At 45.0% G+C, this 22,092-nt stretch overlaps 1 long non-coding RNA gene across 1 annotated transcript; it reads left to right on the top strand.

The window, feature by feature from the left end:
* Positions 1 to 468: 468 nt before the first annotated feature.
* On the top strand, positions 469 to 7,238 carry LOC140694620 (uncharacterized). Its single transcript, XR_012070202.1, has 4 exons — positions 469 to 684; positions 2,075 to 2,325; positions 5,422 to 5,550; positions 6,403 to 7,238. It is a non-coding gene; the product is annotated as an uncharacterized lncRNA (long non-coding RNA).
* The last annotated feature ends 14,854 nt before the right edge of the window (positions 7,239 to 22,092 follow it).

The following is a 22,092-nucleotide window of genomic DNA, read 5'->3' on the forward strand; positions in this document are numbered from 1 at the left end:
TATGACAGATCCCGTCTTCTTGGAAACTGCCTAGCAGCGCGTATTCAAGGCCGGCAGCGGGCCTGGCGGATCTGCACTTCAGATGCCCTACCTGGCCAGCCGTGCGTGCCTGGGCTCAGTCCTCTATCTTGCCCACCGGTAGCCTGGGTCCACGTCCAGTGCAAGCGGAGGCCGCGGAGCCCAGGCTGATCCCCACACACGGACAGGTGAGGGTGCCCCCGCCCCGCTGCACCGCTGCCCCGCCGCCCCGCCGTCCCGCCCACTGGTGGCAGCACCGCCCCAGCCTCCGGCCGGCGCCACCTGCAGGTCAGGACTTCCGCGCGGCCCCGCCCGCCACGGCCCAGCCCAGCTGTCCCATAAGCCTCCCCCCACCCCCGTCCGGGCCGCGCCCTGCCTCCCATTGGCTCCGCAAGTTCTGCTCTCGCACATCTAGACTCGGGAGGACGCACGACGCAAGCGCTAGGGGAGGGCCCCGCGGCGTTGCCATGGTTACAGGCGCCGCGCTCCGCGCGGACCGGCGTGCGCTTCTGGGGCGGGGAGCGGGCTCCGGAAGTGTGTAGCTGCCAGGGACCATGGCGGTGCTTGCTGCTGGGGATGGCGACTTGCACGGCCGGGCGACTAGTTCTGGCCTGGTCAGTCGGCGGCAGACATCCTGTCTGGGGCGGCGTCCCACAGACGGTAAACGTACGTCCGCGCCATCGGCGGGGCCGTTGGACATGAACCGGGGTGGGATGGGGGTTGGGGTGGTGGCCGGGGAGGGCTGCGGTGCCGGGGAGCGTGTTGGGGCGGAGCGGGGCAGGGCTTGGGCACAGCCTCAAGCTTTCCTCCCCCTCAGGCCCTGGGGCTGGGGCCGCGAGTCTGGGTCGCCCTTGGTGGCCGCGGCCTCCCAGAAACCCCCGGGAAGGGCAGGCGGAGGACCCATCTTAGATGAAGCGGGGCCTTACCCGGGTTTTGAAGAGCCCCAGAATCAGATGTTGGAATGGGGTGGTTTATCAGCCTTGTTTATCTGCAGGGAAATTTCAGTTCCATCCAGATGTTGGTTCCTTCAGTCAACCTCAGGAATAAGACACAAGGGTCAGTGCCGATAAGCAGTTATCTAGGGCTTGACTCAAAATAAACTATGCGGGGTGTAGGGGTGGTAGATGGGACCCTCTCTCTTGAAGTTAGCAGTCTTCTGGGATTAGAGGCCCCAGCTGAGGATTAAATCCTCATCTGCAGTAATGGAGGTTGTGAGAAACACACAGAAGGGAGGGGTGTGGTGGCGGTAACTCATTACAGAATCCAGGACCCTTGCCTGTCTCTTGTGTAGAAGAGTCTCGCCTAGGATAGGGCAGCAGTTTTGAAAGTGTATCCAAGGCCCCGGAGGTGCAAGACCATTTTCATAGAAACGCCGGGATGTCACCTGCCTATTGCACACTCTTGCTCTCCCGAGTTCCTGTGGGGTTTTCCAGGGAAAAAAACCTGGCCTGTGATATCACAAAACAGGGAATGCAGAGGCAGATAGGAGAATTCAGCTCTCACCAGTCCAAAAGAGATTTGCAGAAATTAAAATCACTGCTATTCTTCTCACTAATGGTTTTTGTTTTGAAAAATAGAATTATATTTTGTTTAAGAGTATTAATGGTAACATATAGTAGATTGTTATTATTTTTAAGTGAATTCATACACTTTTTCTAACTTCTTATTTAACTTCTAACACAGGAAATATTGATAGATTTAACTCACATAAATAACAGCCTTTTGGAGTTCTCAGTAATTGTTAAGAGTGTATAGGGTTCTGTAGAACAAGAAGTTTGAGAGCCCCTGGAGAACGGGTTCTCAGTTGCTAGTCAGGTGCTTAGTGGTGTTAGACGGATGCCAAGATGTCTTCCGCAACTGCTCCCGGACTTGAAGTAATTGGCCACATGGAGATGGGTGGGCAGTGCCTCCAGTTTACAAACCAGAAGCTGCTGAATGTGTCTGGAGTCTAGGCCATGGGGTGTGCAGGGATTCCCTTTGTATCTGTTCTATCTAAGCCGGGATTCCTGTGCAGAGGCCTGGCCTTGAAGACCCGCCCTCCTTTGCTCCCTGCCAGGTACCTTCTGTGTGACTTCAACCCTCCAGAGGGCTTCAGCCTCCGTAGGAACGTCTGCATCCACATTGCCTTCCTCCTGAAGACCCTGCTGGAGATGGAAGAGCCGGTACTGGTGCTATCCCCTTGGGGCCACCTCTACCACTGGCAGAACCCCGACATCAACCAGGTCTGGATTCCCTGGTCCGACTCCTTTGACCTCCCAAGTCTCAAAAGAAACATCCCTGACACTGAGTACGAGCAGTTCATTGCAGGTGAGGTGGTGGTCATTTAACTGGGGCCAGGTGGTCGTTGTTCTGGTTCCGAATGAACATCGGGCCATCTTACTTTGGGCTTGTCGGTCTGCTTAGGGGCCCTGCTCAAGTTTCCCACACTGCAGGTGAATTTGGTTTTTCCATAGTTTTTTCGGGAAGTCAATTTGAAGTGTAGGAGCTCTATGTCCCCTCACCTCTGAAAAACCTGGCCTCCTAGTGAGATGGAGTAGTGACAAGGAGGACACTGCCACATAGGCCTTGTCCCAGAAGGACTCGCTCCCTGTGCAGTCAGGGCTGTTCTTACCTGTAGGAAAACACGATGTGTGTGTAGCATAGGCCACGTGCTGGAGAAGATATGTAACTGCCCAGCCAGTATAATTTGGTCCTGCTCAAACTACCCATTTTAAGTTTTGTAAGAGGGAACAGTTCAAGATTTTCTTTGAATAAAGCTATTTAGAGCTTATCAATTTTTTTAAATTGAAATGTGGTTGATTTACAATGTTTTGTTAGTTTCAGGTATACAGCATAGTGATTCAGTTGTACATATACATAGTCTATTCTTTTTCAGGTTCTTTTCCATTATAGGTTGCAAGATACTGAATATTGTTCCCTGTGTTCTACAGTGAATCCTTGTCGTTTGTCTGTTTTACATATAGTAATTTGTATCTGTTAATCCCAAACTCCTAAGTTTGTTTTATAAGTCTGTGAGTCTGTTTTTGTTTTATAAATAAGTTCATTTGTATCATTTTTTAAAAATTCCACATATAAATGATATCATATGATACTTGTCTTTGTCTGACTTATTTCACTTAGTGAGATAATCTCCAGTTCCAACCAACTTGCTGTAAATGGCCTTATTTCCTTCTTTGTTACAACTGAGTAATACTCTGTTATATCTATATACCACATCTTTGTCCAGTCATCTGTCAGTGGACGTTTAGTTTGCTTCTATGTCTTGGCCACTGTAAACAGTGCTTCTGTGAACATTGGGGTGCGGGTATCTTTTGGAATTAAGGTTCCCTCTGGATATATGCCCAGGAGTGGGACTGCTGGATTAGGTGATAAGTCTTTTTCTTTTTTCTTTTTTTTTTTTTGCCTTTTGAGGAATCTCCATACTGTTTTCCACAGTGGCTGCACCAAACTACATTCCCACCAACAGTGTAGGAGGGTTTCCTTTTCTTCACAGCCTCTCCGGCATTTATGGCTTGTGGACTTTTGAATGATGGCCATTCTGACAGGTGTGAGATGATAACATTGTAGTTTGGAGCTGCATTTCTCTGATAATTGAGCAATATTGAGCATTTTTTTATATGCCTATTGGCCATTTGTGTGTCTTCATTGGAGAATTGCTTCTTTAGTTGTTCTGCCCATTTTTGGATTTGGTTGTTTATTTTTTTCTTATTAAGTTGTATGAACTATTTATATAGTCTAGAAATTAAGCCATGGCCAGTCTCATCATTTGCAAATATTTTCTCCCATTCCGTAGTTTGTCTTTTTGTTTTACTTATGGTTTCTATTGCTGTGCAAAAGTTTATAAGTTTAATTAGGTCTCATTTATTTATTTTGGCTTTTATTTCTGTTGCTTGGGTTGCTTAGATTGCCCTCGGAAAACATTGCTGAGATGTATGTCAAATAATGTTTTGCCTATGTTTTCTTGTGAGAAGTTTATACTGTCTTGTCTAATATTTAAGTCTTTAAGCCATTTTGAGTTTGTTTCTTTTTGTTTTTTTTGCGATTCTATTGTATGTTTTTGATTTGTGGTTACCTTATTCTTCAAATATATCAACCCATTACTATATCTATTTCCTTTAGACTGATAATCACGTAGGCTCCAACACATCCTAAGAATAACAAAGAAAAAAAAGAAAGAAAAAAATCTATATTTTCTTGCCCCCCTCTCCCATTCCCACCTTTTTTTATTTTGATGTCCTTTTTCATTTTTACATCTTTATGTTTATTCTCTTGTAACTCGTTATTGCATTTCCAACTGTGGTTTTCCTGTTTCTATAGCATCCTGCTTCCTTTCTGTTTAGAATAGAACCTTTTAATGTCTCTGTTAGGTTCAATATTGCTGAGTTATCTCACCTCCCTCCTCCCCCCCTAGGCCTCTGAATACTCAGTCCAGGAAAGCTAAACCATTCTAGCCTTCATCGGTTCTGGGAAAGCAATCTTCAGAGTGGGAAAAAACATTGAAAAATAATATTCTGTGCGTTTCTTTCTACCCTTGCCCAGAGATGAGAAACATCTGAAGGTAGGGGGAAAAAGTTGGAGGTGGGAACACAAAGTCTTTTCTCCATTTGCTACTGAAGAAATGATTGCTTTTGTAATTAGTGATGATGTCCTTTAGATTGGTGAGATCGAGATTCCACAGCTTCAGCGCCTGTGAATAACCAGCCGGAAGGAAGCCCTTTAGGGCCCCTGCAGTGGGAAAGGCAGCCCCTCTGAGCACCTGTTGTTCTGTATTTTTCCTGCCTCCACACGGGTTCGCTAGGCACCTTGCAGGACAATGCAGTTACCCTAGGTGGAGGACAGGGAGACCCCTGCTGTGTGGCGAGCCACAGGAGCCCACACTTGAAGGACAAAATGTAGAGTAGTGGGGCGGGCGTAGGAACAGAGGATGGATGAGACCCAGGATAGTGTCCTGGAGTCCAGCAGCCAAGGCTGGTGGGGCAGAAGGGGCCCTGGGGCATAGGCAGTCCTTGAGGGATCTGAAGCAAGATAGGAACCAAGAGACTGGATTCATGTGGGGGTACAGCGCCCCCTGGAGTCCGGGGGGCAGCTTAGCGAGCCCAGGGGGAGCGGGCACTTCCCCAAAGCTGGGTTGACAGGTCACAACCAACTCACTGGAGACCGAGAGGCACTGAGTCATTTTTAACTTTTTGTCCCTCTTCCTGGAAAAGAAACTGCTGCCTGTTAAATAGCCTGTGTCGTTAGTGAGAATTAAAGACATGAAGCAAGATTGCCTCAAAAGTCATCCATTGTGTAGTTGTTAGTAAGGGTCAAAGGCAAACTTGAATAGATGAAATGAAACTTTCATCAGAGGATTTTAAAATCCTTTAAAATAAAAATTCTTGCTGCCTTTGTTCTTTATTTCAGGGTTCACTTGGTGATAATAATAGTAACCAAAGCAATAGCAAACCCTACAGAACTCTGTCCTGCTGTTCCAGGAACGCTGTGTTCACGACAACCCAATGAGTTGACACCACTATGAGTTCCACTTTAAAGGTAAGGACATTCATTAATCACACGGCTAATAATGGCAGAGCTGGGACTTGAACCCAAGCTGTCTGGCCCCAGAGCCCTCTCTCAGCCCCTTCACTGCAGCTCATCACTTGGCATGCCTGACACAGGCCAGCATTTAAGAGCAGCGTGACCTTGGCCAAGGCTGCTTCACTGCTTGGTCTCTGATTCCTCATCTGTCAAATGGGGGTGTGGGCAGTGAACTCTGTGAGCTCAGTGGTCACTTCCTCCAGCTCTGCTATTCTACTGCTTTGAGTTAGTTTAGTAAGTATCCGAGCCCCTACATGGCTCACGCATGGGCTGGCGCTTTGCTAGGCTCTGGTTTACGGAGAAAAGTAAGATCAGCCTGCTTCTCCAGGGAGCTTGTGTCCCTCCACGGAAAGCAGCTGCGAGGCCCAGGCTCCCTCGCTGGCAGTCGGGGGCTGGGCAGAAAAGTCTGATAAGAGAAGATGGAGGCAGAGGCCCTCCGGGAACAGTGGTGGCCACACAGCTCTCAGGAGCGGGAGAGTCTTTCCTGGCTGCTGAGAGGGGAGTCCTCATGAGGCCAGTAGTCCCCCCAAGCTAAGCCCTCAGGACAAAGATCCAGCCATCCCTTCAGTGTCACCATAGAGCCAGACCATCCTCATCACTGTGCCTCTGTGCTCCTTTGTCCTGGGGCCTCTCTTCCCCATACACCCAGAAGACTTTTCTCCCTCTCTTCTCTGAGTGTCCCCTCACTTCACCCGTGGTCCCTGCTTCCTGGGTAACCATCTCTGGAGTTGACGCTTTGCCCCCTCACACCCCCCCATTTGATCAGGAGCCTGGGTTGACCTCCTTGTGCTCACTTTCCACCTTCAGATCATTGCTCCTCCTCTCTTGGGAGCACCTGGAAAACCCAGATCCTTTCCTAGCAGTGTCTGCCACCCTGGCCTCCCTGCTCATCTGCCTCAGTCAGGAGCACCTGGACCACCAGCTCTGTATTGCCTCACCTCCTACCATCAAGATGTCAAAGTTCATTCTCCCTCCACCAACCAGTATGGTCATTTTAGGGTCTTCTTCTCCGTCAGCCTGAGGCAGCCACCCCCCATTCATCCTACCCCCGGGCTCATACCCGGGCGTGTCTCCACCCAGGTCCAGCCTGTCTCCTTTAAGTGCCCACCTCTAGCCGTCCAGCTGCTTCTCCACCAGCCTCCCTGGCCCTCCTTCACCCTCACTGGGGCATCAAGCACTGACTCCTCTGCTTTCCTGCCTGTCCACGTTCCTCTTACTTCCACTTCCCCACCTTCCAGCTCTGCATCCACAGTCAGCACTCTCTTTATGACAAACAAAACCCCCTTGACCCTTGATCTTTTCAGTTCCTCACCAGGACGACTTCCATCTCGCTTCACCCAGCTCTATTTGTTCTGAGCCTGCAGGCAGCAGGCTCTCCCAGCACAGATTTCTAAGACTACAAATCAATGCCCACCATGTTGCCACTGCCAGGCAATCCTCCAGGATTTCTCTTGTGAGCACATTTCCCCACTTACCACTCAGTGGTGTCAACATTCTCTGCTCTCTGCACACGTCTAAGCTTCCCTCTGTCTCTTCCCTGACTCCCAGCAGATGGCCTTGCCTCCTGCTTTGGAGAGAATGACATGTTACTGGAAAGAAACTCGCTCACCTGCAGCAAATCTGCTCACCTCACCTTTCATCTGTCCTTCTCCCACCTGCACTCTAGCTGTAGTTGTTCTTAATTTAGTGAGTTTAGTTGATATATATATACAAAGTTAAAAGCATAGCACACTGTAGGCTACCTTCTAGGGCTTACTTTTTCAGTTTAACATAGAGTGTATGATTCATCCATTTCATTGCATGTACCTGCAGTTCATTTGTTTTAACTGATCTTAAATATTGTGTGTGTGAAAATAACACAAGAGAAGGGTAAGCCAGGATTCAGGATGCTGGTTACTTCCTGTGAGAAGAGGCCAAGTGCAGGATAGGGAAAGAGGACACAGTATGTCACTGTCAATATTCCTGTTATGATGCTGGGTGATATGTTCATAAATGTGTCTTATAATATTAATTTTAATACATAAATACCTCTGACAGGCACCTATGATGAGAATGTGTCATGAACCAAAACATACAATGGGTAATATTACATCATTATTGTTATGTAATCTTGTTATATTATATATTAATCATAGTCTTACATTATTTGTTATGGGTTATATATTATATAGATGCATGAATGATATATTATGTATATAAACACCTACATATGTATTATATACTATCTGCTATTAAACAGAACATAATATGCAAGTATATTTTCTATTATGTATTATTTAATAAATAATAACATACTATATCCTGTTGTATGACATGGCACATAATCTTTAATAAAATAAGAAATCTGTCAATATATATTGGTAATTAATAAAATTAAAAAAAAAAAAGCCCGCAACTTTTAACGCCGACACCGCTCCAGCTGTCTCTGTCTTGTCTCTTCCCTTTCATGGTCGAGGTCCTCACATTGCTATCCGTTCCCCCTTACATCTCCTTATCTTGAACCTTCCTCCTCCTCCCTTCCCATGCTACCTTCTGCCCCGTGGTCCCTCTAGTCACCAGCGGCCTCTGGGGCGCTGATTTGCGGGCACAGTCTCAGGCCCCAGCTCACCTGCCTGTCCGCCGCCTCTGCCACCGCTGGTGGGGGCGGGGTGGGGGGCAGAGTGCACCTCTTGTCCTGGAAGAGAACACAGCACAGACTCAGTGACCAGCAGCAGGTGTGGCCGGGACCTGCAGGACTTGGGGGAGAGCCAGACTGTCTGCATCCAGACTGGGGGCACTTGGAGTGTGAAGAAACCCAGTCCTCACTGCCCCTGAAGTGAGGAAAACACCCTCAGGGGAGTTAAAGTGCTTATGACCTAGGTCTGTTGGCTGGAAAGGATAAACGGGCCCCTAAGGGGAGCGTAGTTGATGTTCCAGGCCCCACCAAAGCCCTAAGGGCTGGCGGGGAACCAGGCTGGAAGCTCCACTGGACCCAGTGCCCCCTCGGGGATGGGGCCTTCGGGAACAAGCAGAAAGCCCTCGGTCTCTCGGGGGAATGGGGCAGTGTGGGAGCATCCCTGCAGCGAGTCAAGTGACGTCAGGGCCTGTGGGATCCGTTTGTATGGCCACATCGAGCCTCAGCAGAAGCCACAGCAGGAGTGGATTCCTGTCTCTCCAGCTGTCATCCTCCTGTCTGACTGCCAGGCTTCAGACCCGATCCCCTGGGGCGCCAGGACAGTTATAGACAGAGGCGGATCGGGGAGGCCTCAAGAGGGCGGTACTGGCCTTCCTGCCAACACAATTACAAGAAGATCAAACAATCCATCGATGGGAAGAAAATAAGAACCATGGTCACATCTGGACCCCAAGCTTAGACGTGGTGCATGGGTGACATTTATCGACAATCCAGCGAGGTTCTGGCCAGAGTTAGAGGCTAGGGCAGCAAGCCGGGAGTGACACTGAGGAGCATCATTGTGCAGAGGCTGGACTGGGGATCTGCAGGCTCCTCCCAGGAGAAGCCTCAGTGTTTGGGAGGTGGCTAAAATGCCTCCGTGTCACCAGCAAGTGATGCCACCTGTGGAAAATCAGCTGTAATTCTGAGATGGGTCAGCCCCGGGTGATGTGATAAAGGCTCCTACAAGAGGGGGCGCCAGATGGACAGTGAACCAACCGACAAGCTAATGAGATTCCCACCTGTGTTTTTCATGCTTTCGTAGCCAAGAATGAGGAGAGAGTTGAATGGCTCACCATGAATATTTTAACAACTTGAGAGGGTTCCATGACTCACTGCATTTAAGTGTCACCTGGAGGAATTCAGGCAGTGTTTAGACCCAGGGGATGTTAACGGCCTCTCGGTTCCTCATCAACCTGGCAAACCCACCAGCCCTCTATGGCCAGACCTTGGCAAGTGCCTTCCCTTGTTATAACAAAACCCTTCTCACGCACACCTGTGGTAAGCTTTTGTTTTTTTTTAATTAATGTGAATGAAAATACCTTACAGCCTCCTCAGACCTTTCCTTAGGGCTTCTCGCCTTAGACCCCGGCAAGGGGGCCCACTGACCTGGGTCCTGCACTGCAGAGGGTCCCCCTGGCCCTGACACTTCCTCTGGCCACGCCCTCCATCGGGTGGAGTCAGCAGGGCCAAGGGGGCATGGTCATTGGCTCCATCCCGTGCTCTAGAAACCCAGGACCCTGAATGCCCTGCCTCAGCAGCCCCTGACCCATTTCTAGTGCCTGCACCGCCTCTCCCCGGAGTTCAGATTTCCAGGACTCACAGAGAGGCCAAAGGGCAGCTGTTTACCTGGAGGTTATAGGCAGAGCCCGGACGTGAAGTCTGAGTGTCCCCCTGTGCACATCCAAGGCCCCTTATTGCAAGGGATGGACCCAGCATTGGGAAGAAAAGGGTCAGGCTAGTGATCAGAGTCTGGGAATCAGCTCTCCCCACACGCTCACTTTCTTTGCAGGACTCCCCTGAGTCTGGGAATTCTAATTTTGAACCTGGCCTTCCCCCTTATAATGAATGTATATTTGTAAAGGCAGGACTTTAGAACCTACTGCACTTAAAATGTTTAGATATATAGGATGTGAGCTCCCAGGTATGCTCTGGAACTGCACTTCCAAAGGTCCAGAGCATTTATGTTGGCTCTCTGGAGTGGCAAAGACCGTCTCCAGAGAGGAGGGGCTCCTGCTTCACGCTCCGAAGTCAGGATCATCTGAGGGGATAAAACAATGGACACTGAGACCCTCAATTGTAAATTGATTTAGAATAACGCCAAAGGTGTGTATGACGTGTGAGTGTGCACGCACGCACCTGGGGAATTGTGTGGTACATGACTGTGAGTGTGTGTGTGGATGTGCGCGCGCGCGCCTGGGGATGTATGTGGTTGTGTGTATGCTGTGTGTGTGTGCACCTGAGGACGTGTGTGGTTATGTGTATGGTATGTGTGTGTGTGGTACATGAGTCCATGTACGTGTGTGTGTAGGGCTGTATGTGGAGCAGAGTCAGTGTGTCTGCACGTGTGTGTACATGCATGCATTAGTTTTAACAGTAGAAGCTGTCCTTTAGAATTCTGAAGTCGTAAAATTTGTATGATGTCTTTCACTGTATATTTCAATATTAAAAAAATCTTCAGTCACCAGAAACTTATTGTCCCCTGATTCTGAATTATTTTTTCCATATTGATATGTCTTCATTTTACTGATGAGGAAACTTAGCTTAGAGATGTTAACTGACTCAACCAAGGGCATGGAGCTCGCGCGCCCAGGGCCAGGACGCAGTCCAAGCCACGCTGCTCCAGAGGCCTGGAGCCCTGCTCACGATCACGCATGGCCTCTTGGCGGGGGAACAGATTCTAATGGGCTGCGGCCAGCATGCAGGCTGCGCAAGCCGGGGACTCCGGAAGCCGGGCAGAGAGTACCAGACAGCAGACAAGAGTGAAGCCCTGCTCAGAAATCAGATAGGTTCCTGGGTCTTGGATGAGTAAGGAGGCTTACTGCTCATCCTTGATCCCTTTGCTGGTGGCCAAAAGGGACCAAGGCCCACGAGAGCACTTCTGGGAGGTGCCTGCCAAAACCTGGAAAAGGACTGCTCAGGACTGGCCCTGCAGTAGGAGCAGAGGAATGAATTGTCGCCTCTTGGTGGACATTGTTGGTGATGGCAGTAGGAAGCCAAGCAGCCTTGGTATGTGTGGGTGGCGGGACAGGGTCCTAGCGGATGATCGTTTTCACATCTCTTAAAAATCATTGCTTCATGTATTGTATCCATTTTGTGGTTTATTTTAGGATGGTGAATATGGTCTCTGTTACTCCATATTAGCTGGATTGATTAATTTTTTATTGTTAATTTTCTCTTCAATGATTTGGAAGCTAAGCTATATTGCCTTTTAATGAAAATTCTCTCTAAATTTTTATAAATCATCTCTAAGTTCATAACTTTACATGTAATTGGACCAGTATTCCTATAACACTATCAAAAATGAAATAATCTATTAGATCCTGTTCCTCAATAATGATAAATTTAGCATATTTTACCTCTCTGCTGTTCCAGATTGTGTGTGTGTGCGTTTGTGTGTGTGTGTGTTTGTGTGTGTCCTCCAGTTACTACTTTTTAGACAGTTGCTTTCAGTTTGTTATATTAACAATGAAAATATAGGTATAAACTTCTTGGATTTCATTGCTCACTACCACTATTTAATACCATGTCTTTCCCACTTTTGAGTTATTTACTTATCGGTATTTTCAAATCAACTGGACACATGATAGGTTAAGTTTTTTCGAACAGTGGAATTGGAACACTTTCATGTCTATATGCAGCTTTATGTTCTCCTCGACAACTCTCAGCCTGTTGTTGATGGCCCAAGCCTTGTTTTAAAATATGGCATTGTTTTTCATCACCAAAAAAGCAAAAAAGTTTTCTTGATTTAAAGTGCTGTCTTTTTATGACTGGCTAGTCTTGTCTGGTGGATAGAGATTTCCTTAACCTTCCTCCTTCTTTTTGCCATAACTCGGATTCATTGAGAAACATGTTTTACCATTTCTCAGATGGGCTTCCGCTTTGACTTCCACTTTAAACCATCAGCCCACTCTTTTTCTCCATGCTTATTCCTGAAAAAGTGAGCTCTGTATTGGATTAAAGATGGTTCCCGTCAGAGATGTGTGGCTCCCGGTCCAAAGGTCCAAATGAAGAGAAAAGGAAAGATTCCTGTTTCTGGTTGTTAAACTTTGTCAGCTTTGAGATCTAGTTATCCGTGTGGCTGCGGTGGAATCTGCAATATCTTGGCTCAGAGTTTCCTTTTTCTGGCTTACTGGGGGAGCCGCATTAGCTGGGGTCACGGCGCTGTGGCCGTTGTCAGGATCCCGGGACTGAGGCAGCCCCTCTCCCCCCTTGTAATTTTGATCTTGCAAACTGGGTCCCAGCTATGCGAACCCTGCACATGGTGGCCAGGATTGCCCCCCACGTGACGTGTCTTCAGTTCCTCAGCGTCCCTCACTGTTATCAGCTAGCTCCAGTAAGGGTACGAGCTGGCTTCCAATGCGGTCCTTCCTCCTTCCTCTCCAGGCAGGCCCTCCTTTCCCACTAGTTGTCCCTATACCTTCTCTCCTGAGCTACAAAAGCTGAAGGAATTCCTCAGCGTTTCCAGCAGTTAGATGGCTCTCTTCTATGTTTGGACCCCTTCAGTGTTTGCAGTGGAAATTTAGGAGGTGGAAAGGAAGAGCTTGGGGGTTCTCCGTATCTAGGGGCTCCCTATCCAGCAGATTCAACTAACTGTGGTTTGAAAATATTCGTGAAAAAACAGAAAGTTTCCAAAAGCAACACTTGAATTTGCCATACACTGACAACTACTTACATAGCATTCATGTGGTATTAGATACCGTGAGTAATCTAGAGATGATTTAAAGTACACAGGAGGACACAGCAAAAGAGAATGTGACAACGAATGTACGTGTATATTCATGTATAACTGAAAAATTGTGCTCTAAGCTGGAATTTGATGCAACATTGTAAAATGACTATAACTCAATAAAAAATGTTTGTATATATATATATAAAAAGTACATGGGAGGGTGCACATAAGTTCCATGCAAGTCCTATGCCATTTTATACAAGAGGTGTCAGCATCCATGGATGTTGACGTCTGAGGGGAGTCCTGGAACCAGTGCCCCATAGTTACCAAGGGATGACTGCAAGTCCAGGCTCCTTATCCCAGCCTGTCAGGTCCCCACGTGGTCTGAATCCTACCTCTACCACACTTCCCTTGTCACTCTCCTCCAGCCCTGGCAGACTGCCCTCTGATTCTTGAACAGGCCACACTCACTGCGCTTCATGTCTGGCCCCTAGAAATACCCATTACTTTCTGAGCACGGCTCTGCTTTCACAAAACGGGCTGCATTGTCACTAGAGAAGACAGTGTGGAATTTCCTTTATTTTTTTTTAACATTTTTATTGATTCATAATCATTTTACAGTGTTGTGTCAAATTCCAGCGTTCAGTACAATTTTTCAGTCATACATGGACAAATACACACTCATTGTTACATTTTTTCTCTGTGATTTATCATAACATTTTGTGTATATTTCCCTGTGCTATACAGTGTAATCTTGTTTATCTGTTCTACAATTTTGAAATCCCAGTCTATCCCTTCCCACCCTCTACCCCGCCCCCCACCCCAGTAACCACAAGTCTGTATTCTCTGTCCATGAGTCCATTTCTCTCCTGTATTTATGCTTTGTTTTTGTTTGTTTGTTTGTTTTTGTTTTTTAGATTCCACATATGAACGATCTCATATGGTATTTTTCTTTCTCTTTCTGGCTTACTTCACTTAGAATGACATTCTCTAGGAGCATCCATGTTGCTGCAAATGGCATTATGTTGTCGGTTTTTATGGCTGAGTAGTATTCCATTGTATAAATATACCACATCTTCTTTATCCAGTCACCTGTTGATGGACATTTAGGTTGTTTCCATGTTTTGGCTATTGTAAATAGTGCTGCTATGAACATTGGGGTGCAGGTGTCATCCTGAAGTAGATTTCCTTCTGGGTACAAGCCCAGGAGTGGGATTCCTGGGTCATATGGTAAGTCTATTCCTAGTCTTTTGAGGAATCTCCACAATGTTTTCCATAGTGGCTGCACAAAACTGCATTCCCACCAGCAGTGTAGGAGGGTTCCCCTTTCTCCACAGCCTCTCCAGCATTTGTCATTTTTGGATTTTTGAATGACGGCCATTCTGACTGGTGTGAGGTGATACCTCATTGTAGTTTTGATTTGCATTTCTCTGATAATTAGTGATATTGAACATCTTTTCATGTGTTTTTTGATCATTTGTATGTCTTCCTTGGCGAATTGCTTGTTTAGGTCTTCTGCCCATTTTTGGATTGGGTTGTTTATTTTTTTCTTATTGAGTCGTATGAGCTGCTTATATATTTTGGAGATCAAGCCTTTGTCGGTTTCACTTGCAAAAATTTTCTCCCATTCCGTAGGTTTTCTTCTTGTTTTATCTCTGGTTTCCTTTGCTCTGCAGAAGCTTGTAAGTTTCATTAGGTCCCATTTGTTTATTCTTGCTTTTATTTCTTCTAGGAGAAAATTTTTGAAATGTATGTCAGATAATGTTTTGCCTATGTTTTCCTCTAGGAGGTTTATTGTATCTTGTCTTATGTTTAAGTCTTTAATCCATTTTGAGTTGATTTTTGTATATGGTGTAAGGGTGTGTTCTAGCTTCATTGTTTTACATGCTGCTGTCCAGTTTTCCCAACACCATTTACTGAAGAGACTGTCTTTATTCCATTGTATATTCTTGCCTCCTTTGTCGAAGATGAGTTGACCAAAGATTTGTGGGTTCATTTCCGGGCTCTCTATTCTGTTCCATTGGTCTATATGTCTGTTTTGGTACCAATACCATGCTGTCTTGATGACTGTAGCTCTATAGTATTGTCTGAAGTCTGGGAGAGTTATTCCTCCAGCCTCATTCTTTCTCTTCAGTAATGCTTTAGCAATTCTAGGTCTTTGATGGTTCCATATAAATTTTATTATGATTTGTTCTAGTTCTGTGAAATATGTCCTGGGTAATTGGATAGGGATTGCATTAAATCTGTAGATTGCCTTGGGCAGTGTGACCATTTTAACAATATTGATTCTTCCAATCCAAGAGCATGGAATATCTTTCCATTTTTTAAAGTCTTCTTTAATTTCCTTCATCAATGGTCTATAGATTTCTGTGTATAATTCTTTCACCTCCTTGGTTAGATTTATTCCCAGATATTTTATTACTTTGGGTGCTATTTTAAAGGGGATTGTTTCTTTACTTTCTTTTTCTGTTGATTTATCGTTAGTGTAAAGAAAGGCAACTGATTTTTGAACATTAATTTTGTAACCTGCTACCTTGCTGAATTCTTTGATCAGCTCTAGTAGCTTTTTTGTGGACCTTTTAGGGTTTTCTATATATAGTAACATGTCGTCAGCATATAATGACACTTTTACTTCTTCTTTTCCAATTTGGATCCCTTTTATTTCTTTCTCTTGCCTGATTGCTGTGGCTAGGACTTCCAGGACTATATTGAATAGGAGTGGTGATAGTGGGCATCCTTGTCTTGACCCAGATTTTAGTGGGAAGCTTTTGAGTTTTTCACCGTTGAGAACTATGCTGGCTATAGGTTTGTCATATATAGCTTTTATTATGTTGAGATATGTTCCCTCTATACCCACTTTGGTGAGAGTTTTTATCATAAATGGGTGTTGAATTTTATCAAATGCTTTTTCTGCATCGATTGAGATGATCATGTGGTTTTTGTCCTTTCTCTTGTTGATGTGATGTATTACATTGATTGATTTGCGTATGTTGCACCAGCCTTGTGTCCCTGGGATGAACCCCACTTGGTCATGATGTATAATCTTTTTTATGTGTTGTTGGATTCTATTTGCTAAAATTTTGGTGAGGATTTTGGCGTCTATGTTCATCAGTGATATGGGCCTATAATTCTCTTTTTTTGTAGTGTCTTTGCCTGGTTTTGGTATCAGGGTGTTGGTGGCTTCATAGAAAGAGTTTGGGAGTATTCCCTCCTTTTCAATCGTCTGGAAGAGTTTGAGAAGGACTGGTATGAGTTCTTCTTTGTATGTTTGGTAGAATTCCCCGGTGAAGCCGTCCGGTCCTGGACTTTTATTTGTAGGGAGGTTTTTAATTGCTATTTCTATTTCCTTTCTAGTGATCGGGTTGTTCAAGTGTTCAGTTTCTTCTTGATTCAGTTTTGGTGGACAGTATGTTTCCAGAAACTTGTCCATCTCCTCTAGGTTATCCAGTTTGTTTCCATATAGTTTTTCATAATATTCTCGTATGATATTCTGTATTTCTATTTTGTTTGTTGTAATTTCTCCATTTTCCTTTCTTATTTTGCTAATTTGTGCTCTCTCTTTTTTCTTCTTTGTGAGTTTGGCCAGAGCTGTGTCGATTTTATTTGCTTTTTCAAAAAACCAACTTTTGGTTTGGTTGATTTTTTCTATGGTCTTGTTAATCTCTATTGTATTTAATTCCTCTCTGATCTTTATAATTTCCTTCCTTCTGCTGCTTTTTGGGGCTTTTTGTTCTTCTTTTTCTAATTGATTCAGGTGGTGGGTTATCTTGTTTATTTGAGATTTTTCTTCTTTTTTAATTAAGGCCTGTATCGCTATAAACTTCCCTCTTAGCACTGCCTTTGCTGTGTCCCATAGGTTTTGAGTGGTTGTGCTTTCATTATCATTTGTCTCAAGGTATTTTTTAATTTCAGCTTTGATTTCCTCATTGATCCATTGTTTTTTCAATAACATATTGTTTAATCTCCATGCTTTTCTTTTTTTGTCCTTTGTTTCTCTGTTGTTGATTTCCAGTTTCATGGCATTGTGGTCAGTAAAGATGCTTGAGATAATTTCTATCTTCTTAAATTTGTTGAGGTTTCTTTTGTGTCCAAGTACATGATCGATCCTGGAAAATGTTCCATGTGCACTTGAAAAGAATGTATATTCTATTTTTGGGGGGTGTAAAGCTCTGAAAATATCCACCAAATCTAGTTTTTCTATTGTAGTATTTAATTTCTCTGTTGCCTTGTTTATTTTCTGTCTGGAAGATCTGTGTAGTGATGTTAATGCAGTGTTAAAATCTCCAACTATGATTGTATTCCCATCAATATCCCCCTTTATCTCTGTTAGTAATTCTTGTATGTACTTAGGTGCTCCTATATTGGGTGCATATATATTAACGAGTGTAATATCTTCATCTTGTATCACTCCTTTAATCATTATAAAATGTCCTTCTTTATCTTTCTTTATGGCCTTTGTTTTAAAGTCTATTTTGTCTGAAATCAGTACTGCAACACCTGCTTTTTTGGCTTTTCCATTTGCATGGAATATCCTTTTCCATCCTTTCACTCTCAATCTATATGTGTCCTTCTCCCTAAAGTGGGTCTCTTGTATGCATCATATTGAAGGTTGTTGCTTTATTATCCACTCTGCCACTCTATGTCTTTTGACTGGAGCATTTAGTCCATTAACATTTACAGTACTTAATGATAGATGTGTGTTTATTGCTATTTTGAACTTATCTTTGCAGTTGAATTGGTATATCCTCTTTGTTCCTTTCTTCTTCCTTTTGTGGTTTGGTAATTTTCCTTTGTATTATCATGGATTTTATTTAATTTTTGTGACTCCCTTGTAAATTTTTGACTTGTGGTTACCCTTTTTTCTAAATCTATTAACCTATACCCGTTTTTAATAAACTGATAATAACATGATCTCAAACCCATCCTACTGTTAAGAAAATTTAAAAAAGAAAGAAAAAAAATTCTATATTTCCCTGCCTCCCTCTCCCACTCTCAGTGATTTGTATGTCTTCTTTTATAATTTCGTGTTTTCTTTATTTGTAATTCATGAGTTATCACCTTTCCAGTTGTGAGTTTCTCATTTCTGTAGCATCCTGCTGCTTTTCTATTTGGAATAGCCCTTTCAATATTTCTTTTAGCATGGGTTTAGTGTTGCTAAACTCCTGCAGCTTTTTTTTGTCTGTGAAACTCTTTATTTCTCCTTCTATCCTAAAGGATAGCCTTACTGGATAAAGTATCCTAGGCTGCATCTTTTTTTCATTCAGGGCTTTGTATATATCTTGCCACTCCCTTCTGGCCTGTAGTGTTTGTGTAGAGAAATCAGCTGAGAGCCTTATGGGGGTTCCCTTGTAGTTCACTCTTTGCTTTTCTCTTGCTGCCTTTAGAATCATTTCTTTATCCTTGGCGTTGGCCATCTTGATTATGATATGTCTTGCTGTGGGTCTATTTGAGTTCTTCCTGTTTGGGACCCTCTGAGCTTCCTGTACTTGTATATCTGATTCCTTCTTTAAGTTTGGGAAGTTTTCAGTCATGATTTCTTCAAAAACCTTTTCAATTCCCTTTGATCCTTCTTCCCCTTCTGGGACCCCTATTATGTGAAGATTGGGATGCTTTATATTATCCCATAGGTCCCTTATGCTATTATCATTATTTTTTATTTGCTTATCTTGTAGTTCTTGTGAATGGGTGCTTTCTGTTGCCCTTTCTTCTAGATCACTAATTCGTTCCTCTGCATTAACTAGTCGGCTTTGCACAGCTGTTAGATCATTCCTCATCTCTGTCAATGAGTTTTCCCATTTTGCTTGGCTCTTCTTTATAGCTTCAATTTCATTTTTGACATATTTTATTTCTCTAAGCATTATCTCTTTTAATTCCTTCAGCAATTTGATCACTCTTTTTTTGAAATCTTGATCTAGTAGGCTATCGATGTCTATTTCATTGAGCTTTCTTTCAGGGGATTCCTCTTGTTCTTTTAATTGGGAAAGGTTTCTCTGCTTCTTCGTCTTGCTCATACCTCTCTGGCACTGTGGTTTATGGAGTATCAGTTGTCTATTTTGGATCTTAAGGATTTTATCTATCTAATGCGTATTTAGGAATAGAACTTAGGAAAAAAAAAGAAAAAAGAAAAAACAAAAAAAGAGAAAAAAATAAGAGAGAGAGAAAAAGAGTTTTAAAAGAAGGGAGAAAGAGGGTTTGAAAACAATGTATAATGAATAATAGAAGAGCGAGTTGAAGCAGAGTATTAATCATGTGGAGACGTCCTTTTAAAACCTTTAAAAAAAAGGGGGTGGGGAGATGAATATATGTGTTTGAAGCCTGTGTCTAATCAATAACAGGACATCAAAACCTAAGAGAAATAGAAATGAATTAAGAAGTAAAAATTAAGAGAGTAATTGAAAATAGAAGAGGTAAAAACAGATTAAAAAAAACAAAAACAAAAACAAAAAAACAAAAAAACAAAACAAAACAAAAAAAACAAAACAAAACAAAACAAAAATAGGGGGTTGTCGGTGTTCTCCTGGAGTGTGTGTGCTTTTAATGTGATGTCCTTCTGTCTTGTCCTGTTTTGGAAGCTCAGCTTGTTTTCATAGGCCCTCCGTTGGCGCCCTCTTCTGTGCTGCTCCCAGCACCTGTCGGCAAGCAGATCGCGCCTCCTCCTAACACGGGGTCAGATGCAGCTCTCCTCTGCTGCGGGCGGGCGGGTCACTGCCCCTCTGGATGCCGCAGACAGATGTTGCAGACTGGCCAGGCAGGAGGACGGGTCGTGCCCCTTCCCAGCACCTCGGTCAGGGGTTGTGTTCCTGCCCGACAGGCGGGGGGCCGCTCTCCCCCTGCCTGTGCCGCCGGTAGCTCCGCTGCTCTGTGCGGCTGCGCGCTCTGCGCCGGCGCTCCGCCCTGGCCGGCGCTCCGCCCTGGTCGCGCTCCGCCCCGGTCGCGCTCCGCCCCGGTCGGCGCTCCGCCCTGGTCGCGCTCCGCGGGTGGGCTCGGGGAAGACCCAGGGGCAGCCTCGTCCCTGCTCCGAGCCAAGACCCAGCTGCTTGTTTGTCTTTGTGGAGCAAGTTCTCTGGGGTACCAGAATGGAAGGTTCCTATCTGCCCAGGGCTGTAGGCCCGTCTCAGTCTGGCCCTTGAGGCTGCTAAGCCCTTCGGTGCGGACGCAGGTTTCGTCTCTGCCCCTGCCTGGGTGTTAAGCGCCGGGGAATATGGCGGCTCTGCCTGGGCCCCGCCCCTCTTCCCCTAAAAAGTTTCCGCGTGTTTTCAGAGATGGGGGTATGCACCCTTCCCCCGAGAGCACATCAACCTTGCTGTTTTATGGAGGGCCCAGGTTGTTCTGTCCTGTACACCCACAGCCCCGGCGCCCAGCCCCTTGCAGTCCCCCGGAGTTTCCTCCGTGCAGCCGCCCCCGTCCTCCGCCCAGATTATGCAGCCTGGCCCTGCCCGCCGCTGCTGGCCCGTGTCTCAGGCTGGGTGTCGGGGGGACGCTCTGTGCCCGTTTAACTTAGTTCTGTCAGACAAGGGCTGCTCTGTACAGATCCGAGCCTCGGAGTCTCCCCCTCCGTCCCGCTGGCCTCTCAGTTGGAGAGGGGAGACCCAGCGAGCAAGCGCCAGTCCTCTTTGCCGCTCCCTCCCCGCGGGACCCGTCCCGTGCTGCTTTGCCTTTTGTTCTTTCTTTTTTCCTTTTCTCCTACCAGATTTTTGGCGTCTTTGTCTTTTGAAGAGGGCGATGATCTGTTGGAGTTCCGCAGGTGCTCTGGTTGGCTGAGTGGGTCTGTAGATGTGGGTCTTGTTGTATTTGTGGGAGAGGGTGGCTTACAAGCGTCCTTCTACTCCGCCATCTTGCCCGGAAGTCTGGAATTTCCTTTAAAAACTGAAAATAGACTTAACTCAGGATCCAGCCTTCCCACTCCCGGGCATGTATCAGAAGAAAACTCTAATTCAAAAAGTCACATGCACCTCAATGCTCAAAGCAGCACTATTTATAATAGCCAGGACATGGCAACAACCCAAATGTCCATTGACAGCTGACTGGATAAAGATGTAGTAGTATATTTATACAAAGGAATACTACTCAGCCATGAAAAAAACAAAATAATGTCATTTGCAGCAACATGGATGGATGTAGAGATAGTCATTCTAAGTGAAGTAAGCCAGAAAAAGAGAAAAATGCCATATGATATCACTTATATGTGTAATCTAAAAAATGACACAGATGAACTTAACTACAGAAGAGAAACTGACCCACAGACATAGAGAAACAAACTTACGGTTACCAGGGAAAGAAGGGGATGGGAAGGGATAAATATGGGAATTGGAAAAGTGTCCCTCTTGGGGAGTTATGGAAATGTTAGCTATCTTGATTGTGGTGATGGTATTCTGGGTGTAGACATCTATCAAATTCATCAAATAGTACATGTGAAATATGTGTAATTTACTATACAGGAATCATACCACAATAAAGTTGCCTTTAAAAAAAAGAAAAGAAAAGATTGGTGGCATTGTGTCCTACGTTTTTATGTGTCTGCAGTGAGTGGGTCTTCAAGTTTCCGGTCTGCCATGTTTTCTGAACCAGAAGTGCCCTCCTTCGCTTTTCTTTGGTAAACTGTCAGTGGGTGGCATTTATTCCCGTGGCTTCAACTTCTCTCTGTCCACTGATTAACTGTCAAATCTTTTCCAGCAAGGACATTTCATTTCAGTCCCATAAATATACTTATAATTGACAAGTAAACATTCCCACTTGATTAGCCCATAAAAATCTCAAGCTCTGTGTGTTTGAATTTACACCCGCTCAGAACTAAGTTTACTTCTTCAAACAATGGCATCACTATCCCATCTATTTTCCGTGCCATACATCTGGGAGTTTTCCTTTACTTTTCCACTCCCTCACCCCCATCAGTACTAAAATTCTCTTCCTTAATAACCCCCAACTAAGTCCCTTCTTCTTGCTTCCCACTGCATTAATTCACACCCGTTGCTAGTCTCCCCAGTGCTGTTCTTTAGAGTGAACAATCCACTTTTCTCACTTTTAATGACTAATCTGTGTCACGCTCCTCCTTAAAACCCCAAAGAATTCCCCGTTGCGTATGTGAGGAAGTCCACGCTCCCTGATTTAACGTCACACCTTCTCATCACCTAATTGTTGCTTTTTTTCAGCCTCAGCTTCCGTTAGTTCCCCACAG

Source organism: Vicugna pacos, unplaced genomic scaffold (genome assembly GCF_048564905.1).
Source record: "Vicugna pacos unplaced genomic scaffold, VicPac4 scaffold_66, whole genome shotgun sequence".
NCBI lineage: Eukaryota > Metazoa > Chordata > Mammalia > Artiodactyla > Camelidae > Vicugna > Vicugna pacos.